The sequence below is a fragment of the Lissotriton helveticus genome, chromosome 6 (assembly GCF_964261635.1).
Source record: "Lissotriton helveticus chromosome 6, aLisHel1.1, whole genome shotgun sequence".
NCBI classification, from domain to species: Eukaryota; Metazoa; Chordata; class Amphibia; order Caudata; family Salamandridae; genus Lissotriton; species Lissotriton helveticus.
In genome coordinates, this window is record NC_136067.1 from 1,935,535,270 (window position 1) to 1,935,562,393 (window position 27,124).

General features: G+C 47.9%; 1 long non-coding RNA gene across 3 annotated transcripts in view; it reads right to left on the reverse strand.

Moving 5' to 3' along the window:
- The window catches only part of LOC144761966 (uncharacterized), a 248,625-nt gene that overhangs the window by 106,432 nt on the left and 115,069 nt on the right, over positions 1–27,124 (reverse strand). For 2 of the 3 annotated variants that reach the window (XR_013595986.1, XR_013595985.1), the window contains one exon: positions 24,925–25,071. The exons of the other annotated variant lie outside the window; for it this stretch is intronic. This is a non-coding gene — a long non-coding RNA (uncharacterized LOC144761966). The remainder of the gene's footprint in view (positions 1–24,924; positions 25,072–27,124) is intronic. 3 annotated transcript variants of the gene reach the window in all.

Sequence of the window (27,124 nt, forward strand, 5' to 3'; positions counted from 1 at the left end):
ATCCGAATAATTATTTATTTGAATTGAACTTTCTATGCCATTAGTTTGTTTTTTGTACCATATACTATGGCCTTATAAGAAAGTGAAATAAGCCAATCAGAGATTAGTCAATTTGGACATGTTTAAGGGTCAGAGCAAATACACTGGACAGCAGTGCCCCAGTGTGCAGTCTAAGAAGCAGCAATAAAATGCAGTAAATTGTTTTTAAAAGTGATCACACAAAAAGGGGCAGTTCCCACACCTGGTGTGCATCTTGTACAACTAGTAAATAGCAGTAAACAGCAGTACGCCCTTAATTGGACTCCTTACCCGAGTCATCGAGTTGGCTGCAATATTGCTATTGCTTATGAAGAGAACAATTTACCTAGCCCTTACAGGGCTTAAAGAAGGTCAACCAGAGGCATTTCTGCATTCTGGATGCTGGGCCAAGGTTATTCAACCTTGGAAATGTGTAAGGCTGCTACACGGACAGTGGTCTCGACTTATGATTAGTAATGATATGGGTTATGTGGAGTTGGGGTCAAAAGTCCTTTTAGCTATTTTATGATGAGGGGTTTTATTGATGAACATTATTGTGGCATTGTTGCCAATTTGCTGCCTGTTAGGTTGTGTATTCCTCAATAAAGTGATAACTGGAATGAAGAATTGGACGAGGTGGAAACATTTTAATTACTTATGGTAATTCCATTAATCCTAGTAATTTCTTCCTTGTTCCAGTCATTAAGAAACAACACCCCTCCAAATTGCGGATTTCTGGATTTTAGGAGTCTTTTAACTTACGAGATGTACTCTGGTTGGGACTGACTTTTAGCAACAGTGGGTGGGACAGGAAGAAATGGTACTTCATGAATCTTTCTTCTTTGTGTGAAAGATAGATATGGGATAATATAAATAATACCTGTCAGAAGAGGTGGACATTCCTCAGGAATTATTAGAATGAGGAAGAAAGTACTCAGAGTAATGAAATTACCAGTGAGTAACCAAAAAATGTGTAGTAAATATGTTTCTTTCGGGAATTAGCCCCTTAAAACACGATAAAAAGAATAATACATCTTAACAGAATTGCATTACAAAGTAAATATAATCAAACTATAATTAATACATGAGCATTATTAAAAATCCATCTAGAATAGGTTTCACATTATAATGTGTCGAGCCTCTATAATTAATAAGGCCCAAAGAAGGGAACCCCTTGCCTAATGTCCATCATCACTCCGAGATCAAATCAGTCGATCAATCCAAAGTTCATAGTGATCGTCCCAACCGCTTCCTTTGGATCCAGACGGTGTAGAAGTAGCGGCTTAACCCAAAGACTATAATAGGGCTAGTATTCATCAAAAAAAACTTGCGGCAGCTTGATAGCGCCTAATGCCAAAGTTTATACAAAGCGGCATAATCCATGCCCTTCTTGCACTATACAATGCACAAAAAGATAATATGATCAACATCTTCAATCGTGCCATTATAAAACGTACAGAAGGCAGATTCATCCGAGTTCTGCTTCCAGTTGCTGGTATACCTAAAAACCATCCACACACCCAGCCTAAACTTGGTAAACAAGATTCTAGCCTGATAATGGCATCCATATAAGGTAGAGCGGCGTAGTTGTTGGCTCAAGAATTTGTTCGTAAGGCTGTTAAATTGGGACTTCTGTGGCATGAATCATTCCTATGATTCCAAAATGCCATTTTACCGAATCCTTAATGCCCTTATTTATAAATATGGGGTTCCTCAAACAGTTTTCCATTCCTAAATTCAGGAAATACGATTTTATATGTAATAACCAGGGTATGAAATGCGCCATTCCCATATTCATAATTTCTATTAGGGCCAAAATCTATATTGTGATAGCTTGGGGGTTGACAACAACCTGACCCAAAAAAGGAGGGGTTTCATAGCATGCCAAAAAAAAAGGAATCGAAGGTGTACTTTGTGGTTGGTTAAATCGGGACCATTTGAAACTGTTCTCTTTGATAGTCAACCTACTAGTATTGCGCACTCCTCAGATTTCTGCCCCATACAGAGCTGCCTTCTGTGCTTTACCAAGGTAAACCTCAAAAACCGGGGAGGCGCATCTGGCAGTAGTGGTTTTGTACCCCTTGATAACTGTTGAGGCTCTATGTAACAAGGAAATTTCAGTTTTGTAGTTGCAATTTCCAGGAAAGTGAGTTGTCGACCCTAATCCCCAGGTAATCAAAGCAGTCAACCTTTTGCAGAGACATCTTCACCTTGAAGGATCTATGAGGATTGAACACCAACACCTTTGTTTTTGACGTATTCACCTCCAAACTTCGATGGTCACAAAAGTTAGTGAATTTATGTAAAAGATTCTGCAAGCCCACTGGTGTGCAAGTGACCAAAAGTATGCCATCCACAAACACAAGGGCTGGTTTAGGGGTCCCTCCCAGTTCAGGGGAGTCATGGGTGCAATCACTAAGGTATTTTATGATATAATTTATAAAAAGAGAGAACAGGGTAGGGGCTAGCACACACCCTTGACGAACCTCTCGCTCGATAGGTCTGCAATCCCCATCCCACTTGGGCATATTTCACTGTGGTCGCTAAGTGACCTTTGTATTATTTCAGATTCTACCTCCGCATACCATAATTCTATGTCCATAATGGTATAATCAATTCTGCAAAGGCAGCCCTCTCTGGAAAAGCTGTACCCTTGATGTCTATCAGATTTGGTTCTAACTTTAGCGGCACGTAGGCAGTAGGTTAGGGTTAGGTACAATAGTTGCATACTGCTGCAGACCAAGATTCAAGTGGGTCGGCAGCCAGCCTCGGTACACCCCTCAACTCATTTTCCATATCAATACCGGTGTCGATGCCATCCACTGGTTCCAATGCTGCATTGAAATCAGGGCAATCACATGGGGAAGTTTATCTGGTCTATATGATAAATGTTGGGTGAGTAACCTTGGCGGTGGGGATTCTTTATTTTTCTGTACAGAGCGATTATAAACACAATACAAATTCATCATCAACCCATTACTGCCATGTAATGTGAACCCAATAATGGTAATATTACTGATTGATAATGTTTAGAGAATTCCTAACCCAAATTACTATGCCACCGAAATGGCAGCCGGCTTTAGATGGTGTCGCCTCAATGGTATAATTCATATAACTGGATCACAATAGTGCTTCAAGTGACCAGGTCTACGCAAACGTATAATAGAGAATTGATTGATAAAGATACCCCATTCTGGATCTAAAATGTTACTGCACAGACCTGCTAAGACAAAAGCTGAATTGGGGACAACCTCCCATTCTCCATAAGTAGTACATTCTGAGGGACGGAACAGGAATGGCCCGGTGAGGACTCACTCGCCTGATAGATACTCGATTTCATAAGGGTTGTACTGACTGTTCTTTCAGACGGATGGTCAGGCATAGATGGTAATACCAAGGGTTCCGAATATGTACTAAGAGCGTGATGTTTGTTGGGCGAGAAGAATATGTTAGTTTAGCACTGTGCAAACAACAGGCATGCCGCCCAAAGTGCTGTATAAAAACTCAGAACACGAGCCAGAGGCTGGGCACTTACTAGGAGGACTAGTTGTATATAGGAATGAGTTAACATACTATTGACGAGTAGCTGGTGCAGGTGATTGCAGGCACATTTTAAGGATTTTGGGGCCTGGGCCAAACATATTATGTGGGTCTCTATTCAGAACAGCTTTAAAATGTATGATCCAATTTCACCTTTTTCATGCCCTCTTTGGTCAGGTCACTTTCACTGCACAGGCACTCTGGACCAAATCCTACATGTATTCCTATTAATATTCAGAGATAGCGATGTGTATTTTCAATATTGTAATATAACAGCAGCTCACTGATATTATTGAAGATAACATCTGCGGCCCACAGCCATTTCCCACGGGTGAGGTCCTGTTTTGATCTAATAGGAAAAAAATTTATGAATGTTGAATGGTGTTTTGAAAAACAGAAACACAGCATTTATCTGCCAAATGTCTGTAAAAGGCTCACACACATCACCCATGTTGAAAATAAACTAAAGGAAAATTGTATTTCAAACAATCTATGTTTAAGAACCATTCAAGGTCATCAGGGCAGGATCTATTTGCCCCCTCTTCTTCCCCCACCCTTCCCCCAAAGACCTTGCCCATGCCTCAAAACCTCTCTGGGCGCGTGCCGTGGTACGATCCTTGCACGGAAGCATTCTCGGTGAAACCACCACTGTATTCAAACTGCGGCCATTTTGCTTGCCAGCAGCAGACGCCCCCTGCCGGCCGGTGCCGCCTCCGTAGCCGTAGTACACACTGAAAACGAATCTGCGGCGTTGGCAAACTGCTGACTCCGAGGAACAGATGTCCTATTTATAGGATGAAACAAGTTATATCAAAATGGAAAAAACACACCACAGGCCGCGTACAAGCTGCCTGCTTCCATTCAATTTAAAGGGCTGTAAAGTGTAAACATGCGTCGCCCGGCCCCAGTAAACGGTGGCTGTCGCCTGCACTCTAAGCTTTAATATCTCAAGCACTCCACACACCGGGCTATTGTTGTTTTGAGGTAGATGTTCATACCATGTTGCTAAACTCTGATGGGAATTAATAAAAATAAAGGAAGCACATTGAATATCTCTTGCCATCATCGAACGCACGTCGCCGTCCTTCAGCCGGAAGCAGGGGAGTCCAAGGTCGGACCAGGAGGGCTGAATCAAGGCTTCGTTTTCAGGGGGAAGCAGGAACCGTTGTAAGGCGAATGAAGACTGGGCCGCTGCCCAGGGCGCCGGAGAGGTGGTCGTGTAGAACAGGGGAGGGGTTACTCTACACCACCGCTGCCTAGGTTTGATTCCACCTCTTGCAGGTTATTTTTCATTCCTATTTCGCCCTTTGTCAATGTTTTTCTTTCTGTCACTTCCTTCTTCCCTTTTCTGCTTTTTTTCCCCTCTGCTGGGTCTCGCGATGCCATTGCATGTCACCTGCACCCATCGGCCCATTTTAAGTGCCGAATGCTCAGAAACCACCATAAGGTGACGCTCAGCACTTTAACACACTTTATTAAAACGCAGATTGAAGTTGATGTATTGGTTCACAGATGAGAGCAGCTGAGACTTCCATTGCGTGTGGCCTGGATTAAGAAGCAATAATTATCACATTCACAAAGTACGACACTGAGGTGTTCAGAATTTATCAGGTGAGATAAGTATCACTTATGACAAGTTTTGCTCTTAACATGGTGCAAAATATGCAATTTTTAGTTATTATCATAGCAAAATACACATCCTTTTTTCAAGCCTTTTCCTCCTTTACATTTCAGCAGGTTTGATCTGCTGATATTATTACTGAGGATGCAGTTCTTTAAAAAAAACTCAAAAATTCTGATTCTGATACGTGTAGTAACATGAATTCCTGCATGTATCTGACATGATCAGCCCTCTTATAAGGGTGACTTGTGTGTCTTCTTGCCACAGAGAGTGTGCTCTTGAGGCTTAGAGTTAGTGAACTGCTGCATTTTGAACTCTGTGGAGTCTGAGTGGTGGATTATTTCTGGAGGCCACTGTTGAGGGTTGTTGCAGGAGTGAAGTCGTGTGTTGATGGATGCTCCCGAACACGGTTTTCTTGCTGCTGGGGACAGGCAGGGGTACTCCCTTGCCTTTGCATAGCTGCAAGAAGTATCTCTTGAAGACGGATCTAATGACAGCAGGAAGGGAAGCGGCCTTGATCAATGGACCGCTTATCCTCAAACAATTATGTAGTTTGTGCAGCACTGGGTTGTGTTTGTAGGTCAATAGGCTGTAGGCAATGGATAAAGTGAGGACATTCAGGGGAACACCAGCTGCTTTAGTTGACCCACTGGGATCCATATACATGGCACCTGAACCATAGAGTGACATCAAGAAGACATCCTTGAGTTATCAGGCCGAACAAAGGAGCCGTGAAGATGATAGATGAGTGCTTAATTTGAGCAGGTGCTTTCCAGTGCTGAGCACCAGCACTTAATTGGTTTCCGCAGGGCCGGCGCTAGGCATGGGCAGTGTGTGCAGCCGCCCAGGGCCTCGCGCTCAGGGGGGCCTCGCGCCCCTGTGATAGGTCACACGTTCACAGCCCACTACAGGGCCCCCTGCCTTACCTGATCAAATAAGGGTGGGGGAAGGTACAACAGCTGGGCCAGCAACTATGCTGGCTCACAATGTCAGGGGCGGGGTAGCGCCTCGGTTAAGTACCGGCCATTATCGGCGCAGTTTGTGCATTTTGTATCCAGGCAACAGAGGCCCCCAGCAGCAGCCGGACACAGGTAAGATTGAGGGTGAGGGGAGGAGGGAGCAGCCAGATCAACTGGCTTTTGTTAACCGTCGAATCTTGGTAGGGCAGTGTCTCATCTTAATTGAATACAGCTCAACTTTGGTAATAATAATGCCTGTGACATACCGTGATCAATACATTCTTCCTATCTCGATAAATTAAAAGCAATTTGTTTATGCAGAAACTAGATCTGACTCGTACTGATCTGACACAGGGGGACAGTATTAAATACAAAACATAAAAGTAATTACCGTTCTCGTTGCCATCTAAGCTAAACAGTACAGCTACCACTTTATTTTCTGCTCACAATTGAAGAACACCCCTTCAAGTGAGTTTTTCTTTTTTTTTTTTGCACTCCGATGAGCTCTCGGCAGTGTCTTGTTACTGTTTGATGGCCCAGGGGAGGGTCCCCCCTCCCAGGGCCTCGAAGCGCTGGATCGAGCTGCAAGGTCATGGTGAGGGGGCCCCCTTCCCTGGGCCTTGTAGCCATTATGTAGTGTCCAGGTCGGGTTAGGAAGCGAGGTATTCAGCTGGTGCCCGACGCCCAGTCCCTGAGACTTTATGTGGGCTCTGATGGAGCGCCCTTTCAGCTCTGAAAGCACTGCCACACAATCATGGATGAAGCCACATCTCATAAAAACACACTAACCTCCTGACTCCCTTTCTCCCAGATCACCCCCAGTTTATGCAAGAAATGATGGTAAGTGTAGCAATTTATTTGCATTATATAGCACTAGCTTGAATGCCCGTTCAGGCACTATGTGCAGTTTAGTATAGTGTTAAAGGCTATCCTTGTTGGCTATAGTTTAACCTGCTCAGGTGGGCATATCTAAAGTATATGATCTGAATTTTAATTTCTTACATATTTTCAACAGCAATAGATTTTACAGGGGTGTAAATATTCACTCATAATACCAGATTTTTTTTAAATCTTTTCACGTGATGTGTAGCACAAGATTACAGCCCTGTTATTCCGTATTCATTATCGTGCCAAAACCCGGAATAAATTACATTGGTGTCGATGCCGTCATCATTTTCGTTTGAGAAAGGCATCTCATTAGGGCTTGAGTAAAAGATTTATGACCCCAAAAAGAGTAATTACCATATGAAACTTTCTGTCTCTGCATAGGAAGGTAATATTATAGACTACAATTTCAAGATAAAAATAACTCATGTTATGGTGTGCAGGCGTTCATGTGTATTTTAACTAAAAGAGGAACATATTCTGTTGGCCAGTGGGGCTACCATGTTGTGTTATTGCATTTGGTCTCGCATATTTTGTGATAGGAAATATAGTGTATGCTTTCAGGACATGCTTCCTCTATTTTGGCGGTTCAAGATAGTGGGGGTTGAAGTTTTCATCTAAAAAGGGGTCTTTGGGTGGATAAGTCCATCATGGCAACCATTACCGTCTGGTACAGGCCCAGACTTGCCTTCAAATCTCTGAGACAGGCAAGTGTAGAGCTCCCAGTTGCCCCCAATGCAGAAGTGTAAAATAATATCTATTGGGCACTTGTATCAAAAAGCAGTGGTAGTGCCAGTTGTTTGCGTTTCTCCTGATTGCTTTATAAGCTGCGGCACCCCACCTGCTTCTTGTTCACTGGAGATTGCTGTATGTGCCTTTATTGACTTATTTGGCTATGAATGTGTGACGTAATTTTCACAGCAGCTTTCCTCAAAACAACTTCTCGCTTCTCTCCAGGAGGAAGAAGCAGCTGTGCCAGGCAGTGCACTCTTGGCCATAGTTCGGACACCACTCCAATGCCCCTCACTGAATCCATACTCCTACTACCTTTTCAGGTGCCTCTGACCCTCAAGGCCCATGTCCAACCTCTTGTTCTCAATTGATAACTCCCATGGAGTATCACTTCAGGATTTGTCCTCTTCCACTTGTATTTCGTGTCTTTGAACCTTTTTCTTTTAGATTCAGGCTGAGAACTGTCCACTTAGCACAGCATCCAATTATGATCAAGTACTTCCCTCAAGTGATTGTTGTGGCACACGCTTAATGGACACATCACTTTGCGCGATGTTCTTTTAATTTATGCATGCGCTTATGCTTTTTGGGGTATGCTGCGCTTTGCATGACGGTCTTTTCATTTATGCTTTTTGGGGCCCTAGCACTTCTCACTTAGTGAGGCACCTGATTGCTTTTTATTTACATTGATCACTTCTTAGAAGTGCTTGTGCCTTAAACTCCTTCCGCCCGCTTTCTATGAAGCCCCTTTAATTTACAGCCAAGTGATCTGATCAGAGCTGCGCTGAGCAGGCATGATTTTTCGGCGAGTGCCCTTGCTGCTTCTGATGACTTTGACAGTACATTTATTTTGGTTATTGCGGGGAGAGCACACCAAAACTTGAATCCGGTTCCCCAGTTCCAACACTCACCTCCACCAGTCTATCGGCACACTCATTGTCTCTCCATCAAACACCTCCGTCCATTTGTCCATCCATCCCCCCACTGGTCTTCTAACACCCAACTCCCTCCCTTGGTCCACTCACGCACTGTCTTTCCAACAACCATCTACATCCATCTGTCCATTTACCCACCCACTCTCTTTCCAATACCCACCTCCCACCATCCATCTATTTCCCATGCAGGTGTATAATATGCTAATATAGATATGTACCTAATGGGTATTAAAGACAAGTGACATGCATGCACTATATTTGCTAGATGATATACATTTAAATACATGTATCAACATTGTGACTAAACACACTCATACACAAGCAGGCACACACGTGCAGAAGTCCAGTTGTGTGTAGTGCATTCTGGAGTCGGCACTACAACCTTTTCAGGCTTTGCCATCAGCATATTCTAATGTTGCTGATGCTGAAGTCTGCATATCCTGACGACGGTGTATCTTGACATTGGCATATTTTGACGTGTGCCTATCTTGACATGGGCATACCATAATGTTGGTGTATCTTGATGTCAGCATATCTTGACATAAGTATATATTGGTGTCTACACATCTTGATATGGACTATCTGTTCTGTGCAGCTCTCACTCATATCTATCCACCATGCCACATAATTCCACTGCATGAATCCACTCCACTCCACACCATACAATTCTACAGGTTAGCAATTCCAATTCAACCCAAATAATTACACTCTACACCAAATACATCCACTCTACTCCAAACCAAAACACATGGGTAAAAGACATTTACAACCCCAATAGCGCTAACTATCTCACATGCAAGACCTATTGGCTTTGCCAATGCTTGTTAATGTTGAATCTTGGTGCTCCATGTAAAACATGCATTTGCAGTACAATAGGTCTCACATTTGCGAGAGTTTAAGCTATTAGTATTGTAAATAACAATGCCTTTTATTTATGTTTTGCTTTCTAAAAACATAATTAAAAAGCATTGTCCATTACAATACTAATAGCTTAAACTCACACAAATGCGCGACCTATTGCACCGCAAATGCTTGTTTTTAATGCCCTTTGACCTCTCATTGGTTACTGTGGCAGGTCTGAATGCAGTAACAGAAAACCCACAGAGGCACCAAAATGTTGTGGGTCCACCAAAGTGTAAGAGAAAGTCATATGCAGCCTGGAGTTAGATACCTTTTGTTGTTTTAAAATTGTTCATATACAGATTGGTACGTCCAAGTAGTTAGCAATTAGCTGAGCAAGGCAATTATTATATTTTATGATAATCAAGGTTCACATGTAACAAGAAAGTGTAGGAACTAAGCTGCAGCGGAAAGACGTTCAACAGCAGCAACACTGAATGGCCATAGTTGCAGCGTGAGGCAGGAATCACGGCAGTCATTTAGAATGAGGATAGGGAATTGTGAATGTAGAAATTTAGAGCACCAAGTTGTGATTTTCTAAGTGGTGCAATTGCAATTGCACACCCAGTAGTAGATGGTCAAAGAACAAGAAGAACATTCTATTTACATCTCTACTAGAGTCAAAACCATTTGCATTACAACAAACACTTCAAGGTTAACTGAAGCGGTGTTTTTTTTGCTTGTAAGGAAGATACCACTGGAGTCAAGCTATCCAGGCTGATGAAGGCTGATCGCCAGAAACCGGTCCTAGGATGCTTGATTCCGGTCCAAGGAAGACATGGCTTGGCAGTTCGGGCTGGACTGTTCCCTTTGGGCGCAGGGTCAAGGCTGATTTGGATATGGTCATGTCTGAATTGGGGTGGGGGTGTGAGCAAAAAAACAATGGATTTAGGCCCAGATCTCTGTACTGGGGTGAATGTATAACATTGTTCTGCATTCTGTCCATCAACTGTTGTTTTTGTAAGGAAGATACAGCATATATGCTCACCTGTTTTCCATCCCCTCTACTTTTTGTCCATGTTACTGATATCCACATTAGTTTGCTTCAGTGATGCCAAATAAGATCAATAGTCCTGCGATGTCACTTTCTGTGATGTCACTTCTTGTGACGCAATATGCAATTAGGGGGGCCTCACATCTTCCCTTTCGCCCGGGGCCTCAGAAGGCCTAGGACCGGCCCTGGGTTTCCGGTGCTCAGCACCGGCACCTAATTGTCAACACCACACTTAGGGCAGTCTGCCACATGGTGGCGCTGCTCAAGTAATTTAGAGATGAGCAGAATAACAGTTGTTTAGGAAAACAATGTAGATTAAAAAAAATTGCTCATACTTGCCTCCCCAGCTTTGGGGACCTGGAATAATCTGAACTGTCGCATTTACATGCAAGAGAGATGGTTAGTAGTTGTGGCAGCGATGACAGGGGTGATTAGTGGGCCAAGCTGCAGTGGCCTCCTGGTCAGAGCCCTGGCACTTCATATTTTACAAATTAAGCACGGAAAGGCGAGCTGAGGTGAGAACCCCAAAGTTCAAAGAGACTCCGCTAGTAATCTAAGGAGTAGTTTAACTATTTGCTGTATCTTTGACAGAAAGGACCAGAGCAGCTCCTGCCAGTGGGCTGGGGTGGGCGACTGAGGCAAGTCCTCATAGAGGAGCCAGCTAGCCTACTGTGCCAAAGGCTGCCGAGAGTCCAGGGTGGGCTAGAACGGCTCCCGACCCTCTCACTGACCATCTACAATGTGCCATAGGGAAATTGACATTGAACATGGAATGCGCATAGGTGCACGTCCAGCTTTCTATGCAATTTATTTTCAAACGCTTCTCTGTCGCGCGGTAATCTCTGCTCAAGGAAACGCACCACCGAGTTTTTTGTCGCGTTCACCAACTCCCGAAGGCATTAAGGTGTAACAGAGAGCCCCATTGTGGGCTCTCAGCGCCCCTTCCATTCCCTCCACTCAGTGCCATTTGGTTATTTAGTTAACGGCTCAGCTGCCGCGCGGCAAACACACGCCTCTTATCCAGCATAAAGCGCTGCTCGGCGTTATTGTTCGCCGGCTGCTTCAGAAACTATTTTTAACTGCGATCAGTTCATAAATAAAAACTGCGGGCGCTTTGTGGCGCTATAGAATTGGAAAGAGCTTGTTGCTCTTATACTGAATGGTTCCCACTGAGTCGGTAATTGGGTATTTCCATCAACCCTATGGGTCTACATCATAACATAGAAATAAACATCTTTCTAGTAATGGGATTTCGAGGAATGGGGTTTCGTGTAATCGACGCTGTCGCCTCTTCGCCACATGCACTAAACCATGGGTGTCCAAGGTAGGGCCAGGTGGGCTGATTTTATGCTTGGAATTTCAGGACGTCCACGTGATGCATTTATAGTATAGGTCAGATGGCATAGCTATCTCTGTGTATAAGTGCAGCTGGCACCCACAAGAACACTTACGTCATTTACAAACCATTGTTTGGCACTCATAAAAAGATGTTCTCATGCATCGATTTTCGTGTGAGGCAAAGGGAGGGTGCCCTGAACGTTTTGGAAGACCCACAAACGTGTACACCTTTTCCACAGCCTCTCTCAGATACAGCTTCGGCACTCACAAGAGCACTTTTTGCACATGCACTTTTATACACCATGCACAATTCACACTTGGAAATGTTTTCACGTGGATGTACACACAAAAAAAGAAAAATGAAACTGTTGCAGCTATTCTGTAGTACTAAGTGAAACCTCTGTGAATTCCAAAAATGTGTACATCTGTACCATGGGAGTAAAACGACAGGTGCTGGTTTACATCCTTTGTTACAAGCGGGCCTTAACATAACATGTGCATTTGTAAAGCGCACGTTCACCCCTGACGGGGGCCTCTTGGCACTGAATAACAGATGTTTATTGTTACCCAACTCAATGCTACTCATTTTATCGACCTCAGATGGATTAAAGGCTGAGTGGACCCGCCGGGATTTGAACCTGTGACCATGAGGTCGAACACAGGCCCCTGCAGTGGATGCATTGGTCCACTGAGCCACCAGACCCGGTTGCCTTTCGAATCTACTCACTACTAGATAGGCAGTGATTAACTGATGGTTCTCTGCACTCACGGACTCCCACTGCCGGCCCTGCACAAGGCTCCTGGGTTTCATATTGAACATCTGGGGAGCAGGTTTAGAGCTGGCCTGGGATATGGTCAGCCTTGTTTCCCATCAGTATCCAAGCATCCGCTGACCTCTCAGGGCTGTAAAGGCATCATCAGAGGTCAATGTCCGGGTGGTGTCTCGGCATGCAACTTGCTGAACAAATGGATTTAATTATGTAATATTTTCCAACCATAAAGATGTTGAGGGTAGGTGGTAAATACCCCCACCAGGTGGTAACATGTAAAGGCGAAAGGAATTACACAACAATATCCATCCCAACTTGGCTGGAGTATAATGGCAAACCAGGCCTGCTCCCCCCACCCCCAGTGCCGCTATTCACACAGTGCTTAATTTGAGCCAGTGGTTTCCGGTGCTCTGCACCAGCACTTAATTGTCAACACTAGCACTTGTGACCATCTGCCACAAGGTGGCGATGTCTGGCTAATTTAGAGGTGACAACAACAATAGTTAATTATTAATTCAATATACATTAAAAAATACTATTACCTGCCATCCAAACCATTCTCATAGCTTTGGGGGCCTCAAATAGTTTGAATTGTCACACTTGTAGGTGTGCGATGGTCAGTAGTTGTGTTAGTACTATCATTGGCACCATAGCAGGTGCAATATGTGGTGCAAGCTGCAGTGGCCTCCTGACAAGAGCCTCATCACTTATATTTTTACAAATGAAGCACTGGCTAATTCAATTTCCCTGAGACGAAATGCGGGCATAATTTAAGGCTCTGCGTGTTCCCTCGCCGCAGGGGGGGGTGGGGGGGGGAGGGGAGAACAGGACAGACTGATTTGCATTTCTGTAATGACACCTTTCTCTTCCCTGCCCCTGGCTGCAGCAGTGGCTGTGGGCCTGGAGGCTGTGCAGAGCGGGCCCTGCCAAGCTATGCTAGGGAGTGCTGCTGCTGTCAGGTTAATGAACAAGAAAGGATGTGATTATGCCTGCTTACAGTCTGCCGGTTCGGTTGCTCCCTGGGGCTGTCATCCTGTGAAGCCGGTTTCTACGGTCTGACTCTCCGCATCTTGCCGCTCTGCGTTGTACAATGCGCCATCAGGTGAGCAGAGCGCCCCTGAAGGGCTCTCCAAAGTCTAATAAATGGCAATTAAAAAGTATTAGTATTATAACTCACATCACATGAATATTTACTGCTGCTGCACGCTAGCCACATTTATGTGGTATTTTTTCAGGATTTTGTGTTTAGTATTATTAAAGCTGTATTCTGTTTCCTGTGTGCTGTTGCCGACCTACTACCACGGTGCTAACATCAATGTTTTTGTGCCTTTGTGCTTCCTGCCCACCCTCAAGCCAGTGTGCTACTTGCCCACCCTTCAGTACGTGCGCTACTTACCCACCCTCAATCCTGTATGCTTCTTGCCCATCCTCGAGCCTGTACACTACTTGACACCTTTGAGCCTGTGTGCTACTTGCTCCCTCTTGAACCTGTATGCAACTTGCCTTGAGCCTGTGCGCTACCTGCCCCAAGCCTGTGCGCTCCTTGCCGACCCTTGAGACTGTGCACTACGGGCTCAGCCTGAACCTTCAGATCTCCTTGTGCACTCCTGAGCCTGTATGCTACTAGCCACCCTTGAGCCTGTACACTACTTGCTTCAAACATGTGTGCTACTTATCCACCTGTAAGCCTCTGTGCTACTTGCTGATCCTCAAACCTGTGTGCTACTTGCTTCCCCTTGAACCTGTATGCAACATGCTTTGAGCTTGTGCGCTACTTGCCCACCCTTGAACCTGTGCCCTACTTGCCTAGAGCCTGTGCGCTACTTGCCCACCCTTGTACCTGTGCCCTACTTGTCTTGAGCTTGTGCACAGCTTGCCCACCCTCAATCCTGTTTTCCTTGCCCACCCTTGAACCTGTATACTATTTGCCACCTTTGAGCCTGCGCTCTACTTACCTTTACCCTGCGTGCCACTTGCCCACCCTCAATCCTGTATGCTCCTTGCCCACCCTCCCACCTGTATACTACTTTCCACCTTTGAGCCTGTGCTATATTTTCCTTTATTTAGCCTGTGTACCACTTGCCCACACTTGAGCCTGTGTACTGCTTGCATTTGGGTTGTGGGATGCTTGCTGCGACCCTGAGAGCCACTTGATGACCCTTGATCCTGTGTGCTACTTACCCACCCTCGAGCCTGTGTGGTACATGCCTTAAGCATGTGTGCTCTTTGCCATGTGCAACCAGTACTGTTTGCCTGCCCCTGAACTTGTGAGCTCGTAAACCAACCTCACACCTGTGCGCTCCTGGTCCACTCTGGAGCCTGTGCCCAACCTGCTTAGAGCCTGTGCACTACTTGCCTCCCCTCGGAGCCTGAGGACTACTTGCCCACTCTTGAGCCTGTGAACGTGTCCACCCCATGAGCCTGTGAACTATCCACCCACCCCTGAGTCCGCGTGTTTCTTGCTCACCAGTAGACACCCGTGAATCCAATGGCAGTGTTTGCTCCATGGAGATAGAAAATGCATGCACGTGCACTGATATCTACCAAGTCCTTTTGCAAACCCCACGTCCCACCCATGAAGTATTTCTGTTCATTGCTGATATCTTGTTCAATGTTTTCACCTCTTTTGAGCGCAAAAAGATCCGTTGAGCTGTATATGTGCCTAATACAAATCTGAAACGCTCTATTCCCTTCTGTACCAATATTTCTGAGCGGTAGACATACAGCAGCTCCCCGTAGGCGCGCCTCAGGCAGCGTCAATCCCTCCCCTGCAGTGCTTGGCGTCACAGGACTCGTTTTAAATAATAATCACAATAATTAGCTTGCATGGCCCGGCTGCGCGCGGACGTCAGACTTGCGTCTCGCGGCGCTGCCATGAACGCGGGCCTTGCTCGCGCCTCTCGCTGCGCGCGCCGCTCTCTGAAGTTCTAATCCGCCGCCTTTGACCCGCTTCCGCTCCAGCGCTGCAGCCAGATGAGAGGAGCAGATACCAGCGGCGCGGCAGAAACTGAGGGAGGGGGTGTATCCTGCAGCCAAGACTCCCGCGCGCGGGAAACATGGAGGAGGGGAGGGAGCGAGGCGAGCACAGGCAGGACTGGCCATTTCCCAATAGCACCCGGGGCGAAAACAAAATTAGTGGCCCCCCTTTCCACAATTTATGCCGACGTACTCCAACCAGTCTCATTGTGATTAGGGTAACAGGGCCACTGGAATTATGCGATTCTGCAGCGTTTTCCGCATTGTTTTGCCACATTCACCACCTAATCAATCATCTGCTGCATAATTTGCAAATTTTAACAAAAAAATGTGTCTAGCTCATAGTTCACACAATACTTCCATGCTTCGATTTACCATCAGCAAAGACGTTTTGGTAAAATAGAGTGCAAAATAGTACCTACATTGTTTGCACCTGTTATTAACTTATTTGACGTTTTGTGCTAATAATACTCCACACTCCACACCCAGTATAAGCCATAATTGCACCAATGGAATTTACTGCCACGTTTATGGGAAGCTACAGCAATGGTTGATACATCGTTGCCTCGACTGAACATATATGAGCAATGTACACCGGTAGCAGGATTTTTAGAGTATCCCATTCCTCAAGAACACACCAGCAAATCATCCTACAGCTCTCATTGATTCTACTACGACAAGAAGTCACCGGGTTCAAGGAATGCCAGTCCATCAGACCATGCAGATTCCATCGTACAGAATCAGACCCAGTGCTTGGGCCCACTCCATCACAAACACCTCTTATGTGTGCCATTCAGCATTTTAAAGTATCAGTCATACAGTACTTAAACATTCTCGCAGCACATCCTTCATTCAGCTCCGGCCTGGGAGTTAAAAGTAGCCCCGCAAAATGTTTTAATACCAGCCCAATGAGTGAGGGTAGCAAACAAGGCCAGCACTGTTCAGTGGGGTTTGAAGGTTGTCTCCGCCAAGGCCATCTTTTTTTAATTTGGCACCACATGATTGATCTCACAACACACATTTCAAAATATATAGTCTAAATGAGGCAAAGTGATTTGAAGGTTGTTGTAGGAGATTTTAAATGTATGAAATATTTCAATACTTCATTATAAACCCAATAATTAATCTGATGGCCCACTGGCACTTATTTTTCCGCATTGGATATTCCCCTAAGAGCAAAAGAGGGAAAAGCACACAAATCGGAAAGACAGAGGAAGACAAAGACAAAAAACCATCACAAAGGGAGAAAGCAGGAATGTGCAAGAGTCAGATGAAGTCGCAGGGAGTGTCTGGTAGTGAATTAAAGAGCTTGATATTAATAGCACTAGCCGCGGACTTCTGAGTAGGCATGTCGACCACCAGCACTCTTTCATTTACAAATTAAGAGCTGTTAACACCATACTCCGGAGCATTGCTTCTACACCTTAGTAGCTCAATAGTTTCCTTCTGTCCTTCTTGGCCAGTCCAGCTTTGTTAATTAAAGCAGGTGATCATGAAATAGATATTTTCAAAGACAATGGGTTTGAAGAAGAGGGCGTGGCTTGGACGCCAGAGGGAATGGCGGCGTGAGCTCAGAGCTCCGCGCCCGATCCCCGCATTCATCCTGAAAACCTGCGCAGAGCCGCCCGAGGCTGCCCTCAACTGTAAGCCGGTGACAAGGGGACACGAAGGGGCACCCCTGGGAGTGCACGCGGAGCAGACCGAGGGAGAGTCAGCTGGGAACGGAGGCCAGGAGCCGACCAACGTAAGAGCCCAAGATGGTGGATGCCGTGGCCGCGGAAGAAAGCTAACGAGCGACCCTGGAGGTGAGACGCATCGGCGAGGGAAGCGCACCCTGGAGGGAGCGGTAGACCACCTAGCGCACACAGACGTTGGTGCGGCAAGCTCTGAGCATCTACACACCCCAGATCGGGACAACAGCTGGCGCCTGCGGCGAACTGGACTGGAGGAAGCTCCATAAGATGGCGGCATGAACGGGGAGCTGGACCAACCCGGGGACGGCTGTGGAAGACCTGTGTGACCTAGACGGCCGACGGGCTCCGTGGTGGCAGAGGCGGAGGAGCGCAGCGCTGCGAGGCCAGCGCGGAGGCTGATCTGAGAGGTACTGCAGCGTGGCAGGAGACGCCGGAGCCAGGGCATGTACATCTAGGCTGCGAAGCTAAGATGGAGCCAGTGGTGTGCGAGGTGCTGCCAAACGCTGGAGAGAGTCGCGGAGCTCACTCGAAGCAGAGACCCCATTCCGGCCGAGGGACGAAGGATTGTATGCGGACTTGAGAAGGGGGGGTCGGCTTGCCAGGCCCCCCGCTGGGGAGAGCGCAGCACCTCGACGGCCTCCCCCTCGTGGTTGGGTGACCCCGGAAGCGGAGAACTGTGCTGCGCCCGCGGCAGTGGGAGGCTGCTGGGCGGCCGGGGGGCACCAGCGACTGCACTCGGTGGATACGTGGAGACCGAGTGCGACGGCAGGAAGCGCCCGGCTCACCGGAAACGAGCTGCCTGAACAGAGAGCCGTGAGTGTATGCACACCGTGCCTGCTTGCCAAATTTTGCCCTGGGGAACGCTGCCGGAGCTCGCTGTCCGCTGGGCGTAGCGACGGAGCGGTCTAGCGACATATACTGTGCGGGCCGGAACAGAAGGGACCTCAGGCTGAAAGGGGGTCGGAGAGCGGGCCATGACGCCGCTGAGCCTCAACACAATTGCAAACTGAAGACCCGACCGGGTACGCGGTGATGAGCCTTGGCGGACCTGGGACCTGGGGCGCCTCGAAAGCTGGGGCGTGCTCCTGAAAGATACGAAGTACGGTGGGGCGCTGTAGGAGGTCCTGATGGTACTACCTTGCTGCGGTGCGACTGATGCCTGATGAACAATTGAGGCACTAGGGGCCAAACAGAGTCACGACACCCTACTGAGGGGAGCCTTGAGTCCCTGACTCCTGCGAGTAGTGGGGGCTGCGAGACGAGTGCTGACGCGGCTCCGCACTGAGGGACTACCTGTCCATTACACACTGCCTTGCTGGGAGAGCCGTGGCGGCATTGGAACTCCGTTTTGGAAGGACACAACACGAGCAGAATCCCTGCTGCGCACTCACTCCATCGAGGAGCTACCTGTGGCCCACTGGTGCTGGAGTGCAACGCGAGCGGCTGGCGCAGGTGCACGATTGGGAAACCCAGAGGGAAGCAGGAAGGGGCCACCGGCTCCGATCCACCGGAGAGCTCCGTGCCGGCCCCGGCCGACCTGCAGCAGCTTCAAGACCGCATTCTGGAGGCCATAGCGGCAACGAAAGATGCATTGCAGCAAGACATCGCGCAGGTGGCAACGGGACTGGGGATCCTATGCGTGGACCACGCTAAACTAAAAGACAGAGTCAAAGAGACGGAGGATGCATTGCAAGTGCTGGTCCCGGTTCATAAATCGGTGGAGGTGAAGCTGACGGACGCTCTGCACAGGATACAAGCGCTCGAAAAGCGGGCAGAGGATGCCGAGAATCGCAGGAGGCGCAACAACGTACGCCTGGTGGGCCTGCCGAAAAAAAAGGAGGGCCAGGATATGGCTGGATACTTGGACGACTGTTTTCGTTCGGTGGTGGCTCCAGAGGGTCTCTCTCCTTTCTTCGCTCTGGAGCGGGCGCACCGGGTCCCGGCCAGACCTCCCAAACCGGGTCTGCCTCCCCGACCGGTGGTGATCAAGCTGCTCAATTATAGGGACAGGGACCTGCTGCTGCAGAGAGCCAGGGACGTTGGTCCGTTTCAAGTGGACAACTGTAACGTGGCACTGTTCCCTGATTACACTATGGAAACCCAAAAGCTGCGAGCCTCTTTTTTATCCATTAAAAGAGAACTGAAAGCCGAAGGCATCCGATACTCACTACTCTTCCCGGCCAAACTCAGAGTGGTAGTGGATGATCAGACACTTTTTTCCCTACGTCGGCCGAAGCCTGGACGTGGTGGGAAACGTACAAAGCAGGAATGGATGGAGCGAAATTCAGGGAGGAGGAGGAGCGACGCCGGCTCCCAGAGCGTAAATCGAAGAGGCTCCACAGGCGCCTGCACAGATCCAAAAAGCCCACGGGGTCTCAGACAGACGAGGAGAGGAGGGCGGCACTACAGGCGGTGGTGGATCTGGCGGGCACTGACGCAACTCGATCACACCGAGGCACAGACTCGGAAGCCATTGCCACGGGTTCCGAAACGGACCTATCAGATATTACTGGCGCTAAAGGACCGATAGTAACACCGCAGACATCGGAGGAAATCGTGGGACCCTGATACGGACGTGGGGCGAGAGAGCCACTGGTGGTAACTGGGGGGGGGGGCCTGCTCCTAAAGAGGTAAACTGGGCGGCGAACCGGGTTGGGATTAATGCATGTAATTGTGGGGGGGTTGTGGGGCGGGGGGATGGGATTGTAGTCGTCGCCCTCGGGCCCAGGCTTCACCTTCTTAGCCCATAAGGCTACTGCAGCGACAACTGCGGTTTAGGGGGCAGTTGCATTATTTTTTCTTGTTTTTGGAGTTTGGATGGGGACTGACGCTTTGCAATTGGGACCTGTTCTGGGGGGGAGGGCAAGGAGAGCGGTTGGGGATGCTTTCCGAGGGTGGTTCTGTTTGGGGTGGGAACTGTAAGAAGGAGGAGCGAGCCCTCCAGAAGCTTAGTTGGGTAGAAACCGCCGCCTGAGCTAGAGCTCGAATCTGGACTGCACTGATCTGGGCAATGTGGGGATATGGCTAGCAAAGAATTCTTGCGATGTATAACCTGGAATGTGAGGGGGCTGCACACTATGGCGAGGAGGCACAGGGTTCACGCTTATCTGGTTCGGAGAGGAGTCCACATTGCGTTCCTGCAGGAAACACATCTGATGAAACAGGAGGGGGTGGCGCTGCAGCGTAGATGGAGAGGACAGGTGTTTAGTACTGCGTATTCCGCATATGCAAGGGGCGCATTAATCTGGGTCAGAGCGGGCATTCCATTCCAGGTGGTCAGACGCGTGACAGACCCGGAAGGCAGATACGTGGCTGCGGAGGGCAAACTGAGGGGTCGAGATATAGTCTTGTGTAGCGTATATGCACCAAACGTTGACCAGCTACCCTACCTAACGAGGCTTTCAGGAGCGCTTGCGACATACTTAGCGGGCCCTATTATGTTGGGAGGCGACTTTAACTCGGTGATGGACGTGGATTCGGACAGGTCCCACCCACCGCTTAGAGACTCCCCGGTGCACCGGCTGGTAAAGGGCAGACTTGACTGGCAGGAGAGGTGGGGACTGACGGACGCTTGGCGAGCTCAACACCCGACTACACGAGACTACTCGTATTATTCTAGCTTACATGACCTCCATGTTCGACTTGATTCGATATTGTGCTCCCCACTAGTGCTGCCAGCTGTGGCGCGCACCGAGTACCTCACCCGCACACTCTCTGACCATAACCCCATGCTGGTGACGCTAGACTGGATGACTGAGATCCCACGAGTGCCCACCTGGCAACTGCGCCCGGACGCGTTAGACGATCCACTACTCAAGGCGGCGCTCGAGGAGGGGATCATGCAGTATTTTGCCGAAAATGAGGGCACCACCGCATCCAGGGCGATGGAGTGGAATGCCTTCAAAGTACTAATTCGGGGTCAATGCATAGGGAGAATAGCAGGGGTACGCAGGACCCTATTGGATGACCATGACAAGGCGGAGAAGCGGCTGCGCGAGGCAGAGGTGGAGCGGCCGTGTCACCCGGAACTCCAAGAGGGGGTCGGAGCGGCCAGGGAGGCAGTTGCATGTGAGGTGGAACGCCTCCGTAGCTTCGACCACAAGGCCTACCTGCTGCGAGCGCATGCGGAGGGGGATAGGGCGGGGACCCTCCTAGCATGGTTAGCTAACCCCGACAAGCGCAGCCCCCGATCCTACAGTTGGATGGGGAGGGAGGATGCACACTCTATACCCAGAAGGAGATATTGACCGGTTTCCACACTGATTATGAGTCTCTATATAGGAGTGCTTCGGAGGGACGGGAATGTGATGTAGATGCCTTTCTTGGGGGGCTCCAATTGCCACATTTGGAGCAAGAGCAGGCCGATGCCTTAGGCAGGGATATCGAAGTAGGGGAGATCAGAAGTGCTGTGAAAAACATGACCCGCAACAAAACCCCGGGCCTAGATGACCTGCCCATAGAATTTTACAGTAAATACCTAGACCTTCTTGCTCTGCGCCTCCAAATAGTGTATAATGAGGCCAAGGCCAATGGCCGATTGCCCCAGTCCATGTGTGAGGCTCTGGTAATTCCCTTGCTGAAGCCGGGGAGGGAGGGCCACAACCCGGCTTCTTATCGGCCACTGTCTATGCTGACCACCGATTATAAGATTCTAAGTACCATACTAGCGACCAGACTGCTGCAGCACATGACTGGGTTGATCCATAACGACCAATCCGGATTTATTCCCACGCGCAATACTACCATAAATATTCGGAGACTCAAACGCCTATTGGATGATCCACCTCCGGAAACTCATATGCCCATGGTATTGTCAGTGGATATAGAGAAGGCATTCGACAGTTTAGAATGGGAGTACCTGTACAAGGTCATGCAACGATTCGGCATTGGCGACGGCTATATCTGCTGGACGAGGGTGCTATACACCTCAGCGGTGGCGAGGGTGCTGGTAGGCTCCCTTATATCGCACCAGTACCTGGTGTGCTGGGGCACTCGTCAAGGTTGCTCCCTCTCCCCCCTGCTGTTTGCCCTGGCAATAGAACCCTTAGCGGCTGAAACCAGGACGGGAAATCACTATAATGGCATACTAAGCAGGAGGGGTCCACAATTTATATCACTCTACGCAGATGACCTCCTTCTGTTCCTTGAGAATGCAGAGGAGGCGGTGGAGGGCGCAGAGAGGCTTCTCTCGTTCTTTGGCAGGCTATCGGGGCTGAAGGTAAATTGGTCCAAGACCTGCCTGTTCCCCCTGAGACAGGGAGAGACGCGTCCTGACACCTGCCCATCGCTCACATGGGAACCCACCTGCCTAAAATATTTAGGAGTACACGTGTACCACACAGCAGCGGATTTGTTGGAGGGCAACGTGGGCCGCTGTATCCGAGCCCTGAAGGGAAGTATGGCTTTTTGGGCCACCCTACCACTATCGGTTACAGGTCGCATTTCCCTATTGAAAATGATTGTGCTACCGCGCCTTCTCTACTATTTCCGTACGCTCCCGGGCTGGGTGCCCGGATCTGTCTTCAGACAACTGAAATCGCAAGTGACATCGTTTATTTGGGGAGCGGGCAGACGCAGAATAGCGTTAGCTACACTCACGTGCCCGAAAGATGAGGGGGGACTGGCGGTCCCTGGCCTCGAACTTTACTACCTGGCCGCACAGCTGCAGATCTTTACGCAGGAGGTGGCAAGAGTGTTCCAGGGCCCAGAACTGGAGAGAGATGTGGGCACCCCACGCCATGTCTTGGCCTACATTACCATGCAGCAAAGGCTCGCCCTCAGAGATCTGTCCCTAGAAGAGCGAACGTTCAGGCTTTGCTGGACCGCTCACAGCGTCGAGCGGGAGTGGGTCACCCGTACGCCCACCCGTACGCGCCTGAGATACCGCTGGGAATGGTGACGGCACTCCCCCACGGAGGAGACTGGTCGAGATTGCAGGTCTGGGAAGATGCAGGACTACAGATGATTGGCGACCTGTACGAGGACGGGGTGCTACTACCGTTTCAAACGCTACAAGACCGTTATGACCTGCCGAGGGGGGGTTACTTATTGCACGCAGCGGTGACCAGGGCCATGCAGGCACACTGGAGGGAGGGGCTCATAGAACCCACAACATCCATGGCCTGCCAATATGCCATGATGGCAGCAGGCACACATAAGGCGGTGACATGCCTCTACTCTAGGATGCTCCGGGAGACATTACAACCGCGGACAGTATTGAAAGCTAAATGGGAATCGGACCTTGATACGGAGATCCCCGACACGATTTGGACACAAATAGTGCGGTGGGCGCGGAAAAGCACTAGAAATGCATGCTTCCAGCTAATACACTTTTATGTTCTCCATAGGGCTTACCTAACACCGGGTAATATCGGGAGATATTTCGGAGTGGCTGATGCGGCATGCCCCAGATGCACTGCGGAGCGAGTGGAACTGGGCCACATGCTGTGGGACTGTCCACACATAAGAGAATACTGGCAGGAAATTGGTGAGACACTCAATGACATTACAGACAGACGCTTACAGTATGATAAGGCCGTTAGTATACTGCACTGGTTCCCCCACACACCGAAGAATAAGATTACCAGTAAATTTGTGGATATGGGCCTTCTATTAGCTAAACGGGAAATAACGAGAAATTGGAAAGCGAGAACGGGCCCCACATACAGGCGTTGGGTGACTGAATTCCTGAAATGGGCAGCCTGTGAGAGCACACTACGATATCAGCAGGCTCGCAGAACATCAGATGACAAAGCGCTAGAGGCAGCTACAGCTTGGGAGACGCTGGTGCAAGCCTTACGCGACAGCGTAGCACTAGACGGAGCGGGCACTGTCAACGTGGATGCCACGGCCCCTGACACCACACAGGATACACCCACCACTTAGACACTTACTGACTTCTGACCACACTCATGCATGCAGACTAATGGCGAGCTCAGGCGTAGGAGGCGGAACAAATGGAGGGATGGGGGGGGGGAAGAGTTGGAAGTTACATAGACGTAGGGGGACGGGTTTGAGTGGGGTGAAAAATAAAAAGCGGACGAGAGGAGTCCCAGCGACCGGACTGCAACTGTTAAAGCATCACTTCGCTTGGAGTTCTGTTTTATAACGCCGCCCTACCTCAGGGTTGTGGGCTCAAAGGCTGTGTCCAACAAGTAACGACTGTCGCGGGGCGCTGACAACAGGGGGGCGATATCTAACTGCATGTACCCTGTATATCATATGTCTGCAATAAAAACTGTTTTACAAAAAAAATGGGTTTGAAGAATAAAACATGTTATCTCCATTAAGGGACACCTCTAGAGCTAAATGAGTGAAAACTACCTGAAAGAAAGCGTCCTGCATGGGGATATAGGGGTAAGGGCGAGTGAAAGAAGAGAGAACAGAGCTCACCGTCTTCTGACCCTACAGGAGGAACTTTTCAGTATTCGCACATAAAATGGCAGTGTTAGGGTGACGTCTGATCTTTGTACTACGATAAAGAGATGCTGAACAACAATAGAGAATGAACTGGCCAGTATACAGTGGTACTCGTTACAATGCAAGAGTAAGAAATGGCTCACCCGATACTTTAAAGCATCAGCGAACGGCTAAGACCCTTGAGGGAACCGGCTTGGAGGATGCTGACAGACCACCACACACAGTCTTACTGAACCAAACTCTGAGAGGTGGTGGCGGGTAAAAAGGTAACAGGAAAAGCAGTGCAAACTCTGCAAAGGGAACACAAAACAAGGCACAGAGAAGACAACAAAGGTGAGGAATGCAATGCCAGTGTTGGTCTAAGCAAGAGCAGCAGACAATTATCATGGGAGAAGTTCCCAGGCACCATCTTACTAGTTCTGATCCTTTTTATGCAAAAGGTGCTAGTGTCCCACTCTCCCAGTTGGCCCCAGTCAAGTCCAGACCCCAAAAGCCAAATCCACTACCATTAACAGAGTTTCTTGCTATTTATCATAGCTTCTGTGTCACCTTTTATCTTTCTTGAACAAATGCCTCTTGCTCTTTGTTTCCCTAGAAGAAATCTGACAGTCATTTCCTCAGAAAAATTCTTTATATCTGACTAAAACATTCAGCCCAGGCTTGATTCATAAATATCTCCTCTACAGCTTATTACATGTAGGTGATACATCATATACTGTGGTCAAAAATATTTGCAGGAGTAAATCTAGCGATTTCTGGAGCAAAATCTAGTGAAATACATTTACATATAGACATGGGAACCATGCTCCCGGCATCTCTAAATTTGATCCAGGAGCGTCTTTGTGAATATGATATATGACGTGTTAGTGGAAATGCTTGCGAATTAGGCTTCGGTGACTGCAGTGTAAACATTCAACAATAGATCTATTAATTTCTGGGATGGAGTACAAAAGAGAAAAAGCACAGAACCTTCATTCCTCAAAAATACATTCTTGTAGGAAATACAAATGTTTTTTTGAAAACCGGGCTACCTTGGAAAGTAGGGTGGGATAAGTACCAATTTATAAATTTTGACAATTTGGAGGTTATATTGTTGGTTGAACAATATTTTTGGAATAAAAATGCATTCCATAAAGACTGAATGAATAACATAAGTCAGAAAGAGAGAAAGCAAGACTTTAATATGTGGGAGAAAACTTTCATTATATCAGGGTCTTTATTCCGTTCAGTATTTCTAGGAGTAGGAAAATGTAAAGTCGGGGCTTTCCAACAAATTCGTTTTTTTAAGATGCCAACACTGTGCAAATGCCATTTTATGTAGCACAAAAAACAAAACAAAAAAGCAGTAGTGTGCCTCTAAATGCCATGTGACCTTAGGGTGTCACAACTGCCTATATTTTGCAAGAATATTTGGGTCAATAGCTTTAAAGAAACAAACATTGGAAAAGCCAGTAGATTTGGGGTTGGTCGCCAGCCTTTTTGCTTTGTCAATGTAGGTTTTTTTTTTACAGGTTTTGCAAAACTTTATAGTTGTGAAAGCTGCCAGGTCTTCCTTAATTAATGTGCTCTGAAAGCAAAAGTATGTTTTTTTTCCTCTGAAAAAGCAGACATTAGTAGTCCCTTGCACTTGACAAAACTACTTTATTTGTGTATGTGCTCACTAAGAAAGGGCAGAATGCCGTTACTCACAGGGAAGTTAGCAAATGGTTGAAGTGGCTGACCCACTGTGCCATTCTGTAAGATGTAGTGGGCGAAAGAAAAACGTGAATGACACAATAACACACCAATGGACGAAGAGGACTGTCTGACATTAGTGTAGCGACGTACTGCCACCCGGGGCGGCCACTAATTTCTACCCAGGTGCAGGTAAGGGGGTGGCATGGAGTGCTATAGGGTGTTGCAGAGTAGCACTTGAAGAACCGGGGTTTAACCCAGTGGCGTCAGGGACACGCCTAAGATCTTCGAGTTCACCTGTCTTGGTATTCAAAGACACGGAATACTTCTGGATGGCGTCAGAGACTGAGTTTATTAGCTGCAGCTAGTAACAGTGATCCTAGAAATACATCACGGTGTAAATTCTCAGGAGACTGCTCATTTTACTAAGGCGAGACGTCTCCTTTTATACCCAATATTCACATTATAAATGTACACTCATTGCACAAAATTCTAGCCAATAAGATACATTTTCAAACAAAGTATCACATAGCAAAAACTCAATTTACAGTATCCCAACCCAAAAGTTAATTATTAGGAATGTCCCAAATTCAATCTCCACAAGCCGGACAAACCTATAATTGAAAGCATAACCCATGTAATGAAGAAACATTAAAAAAAACAGTAACA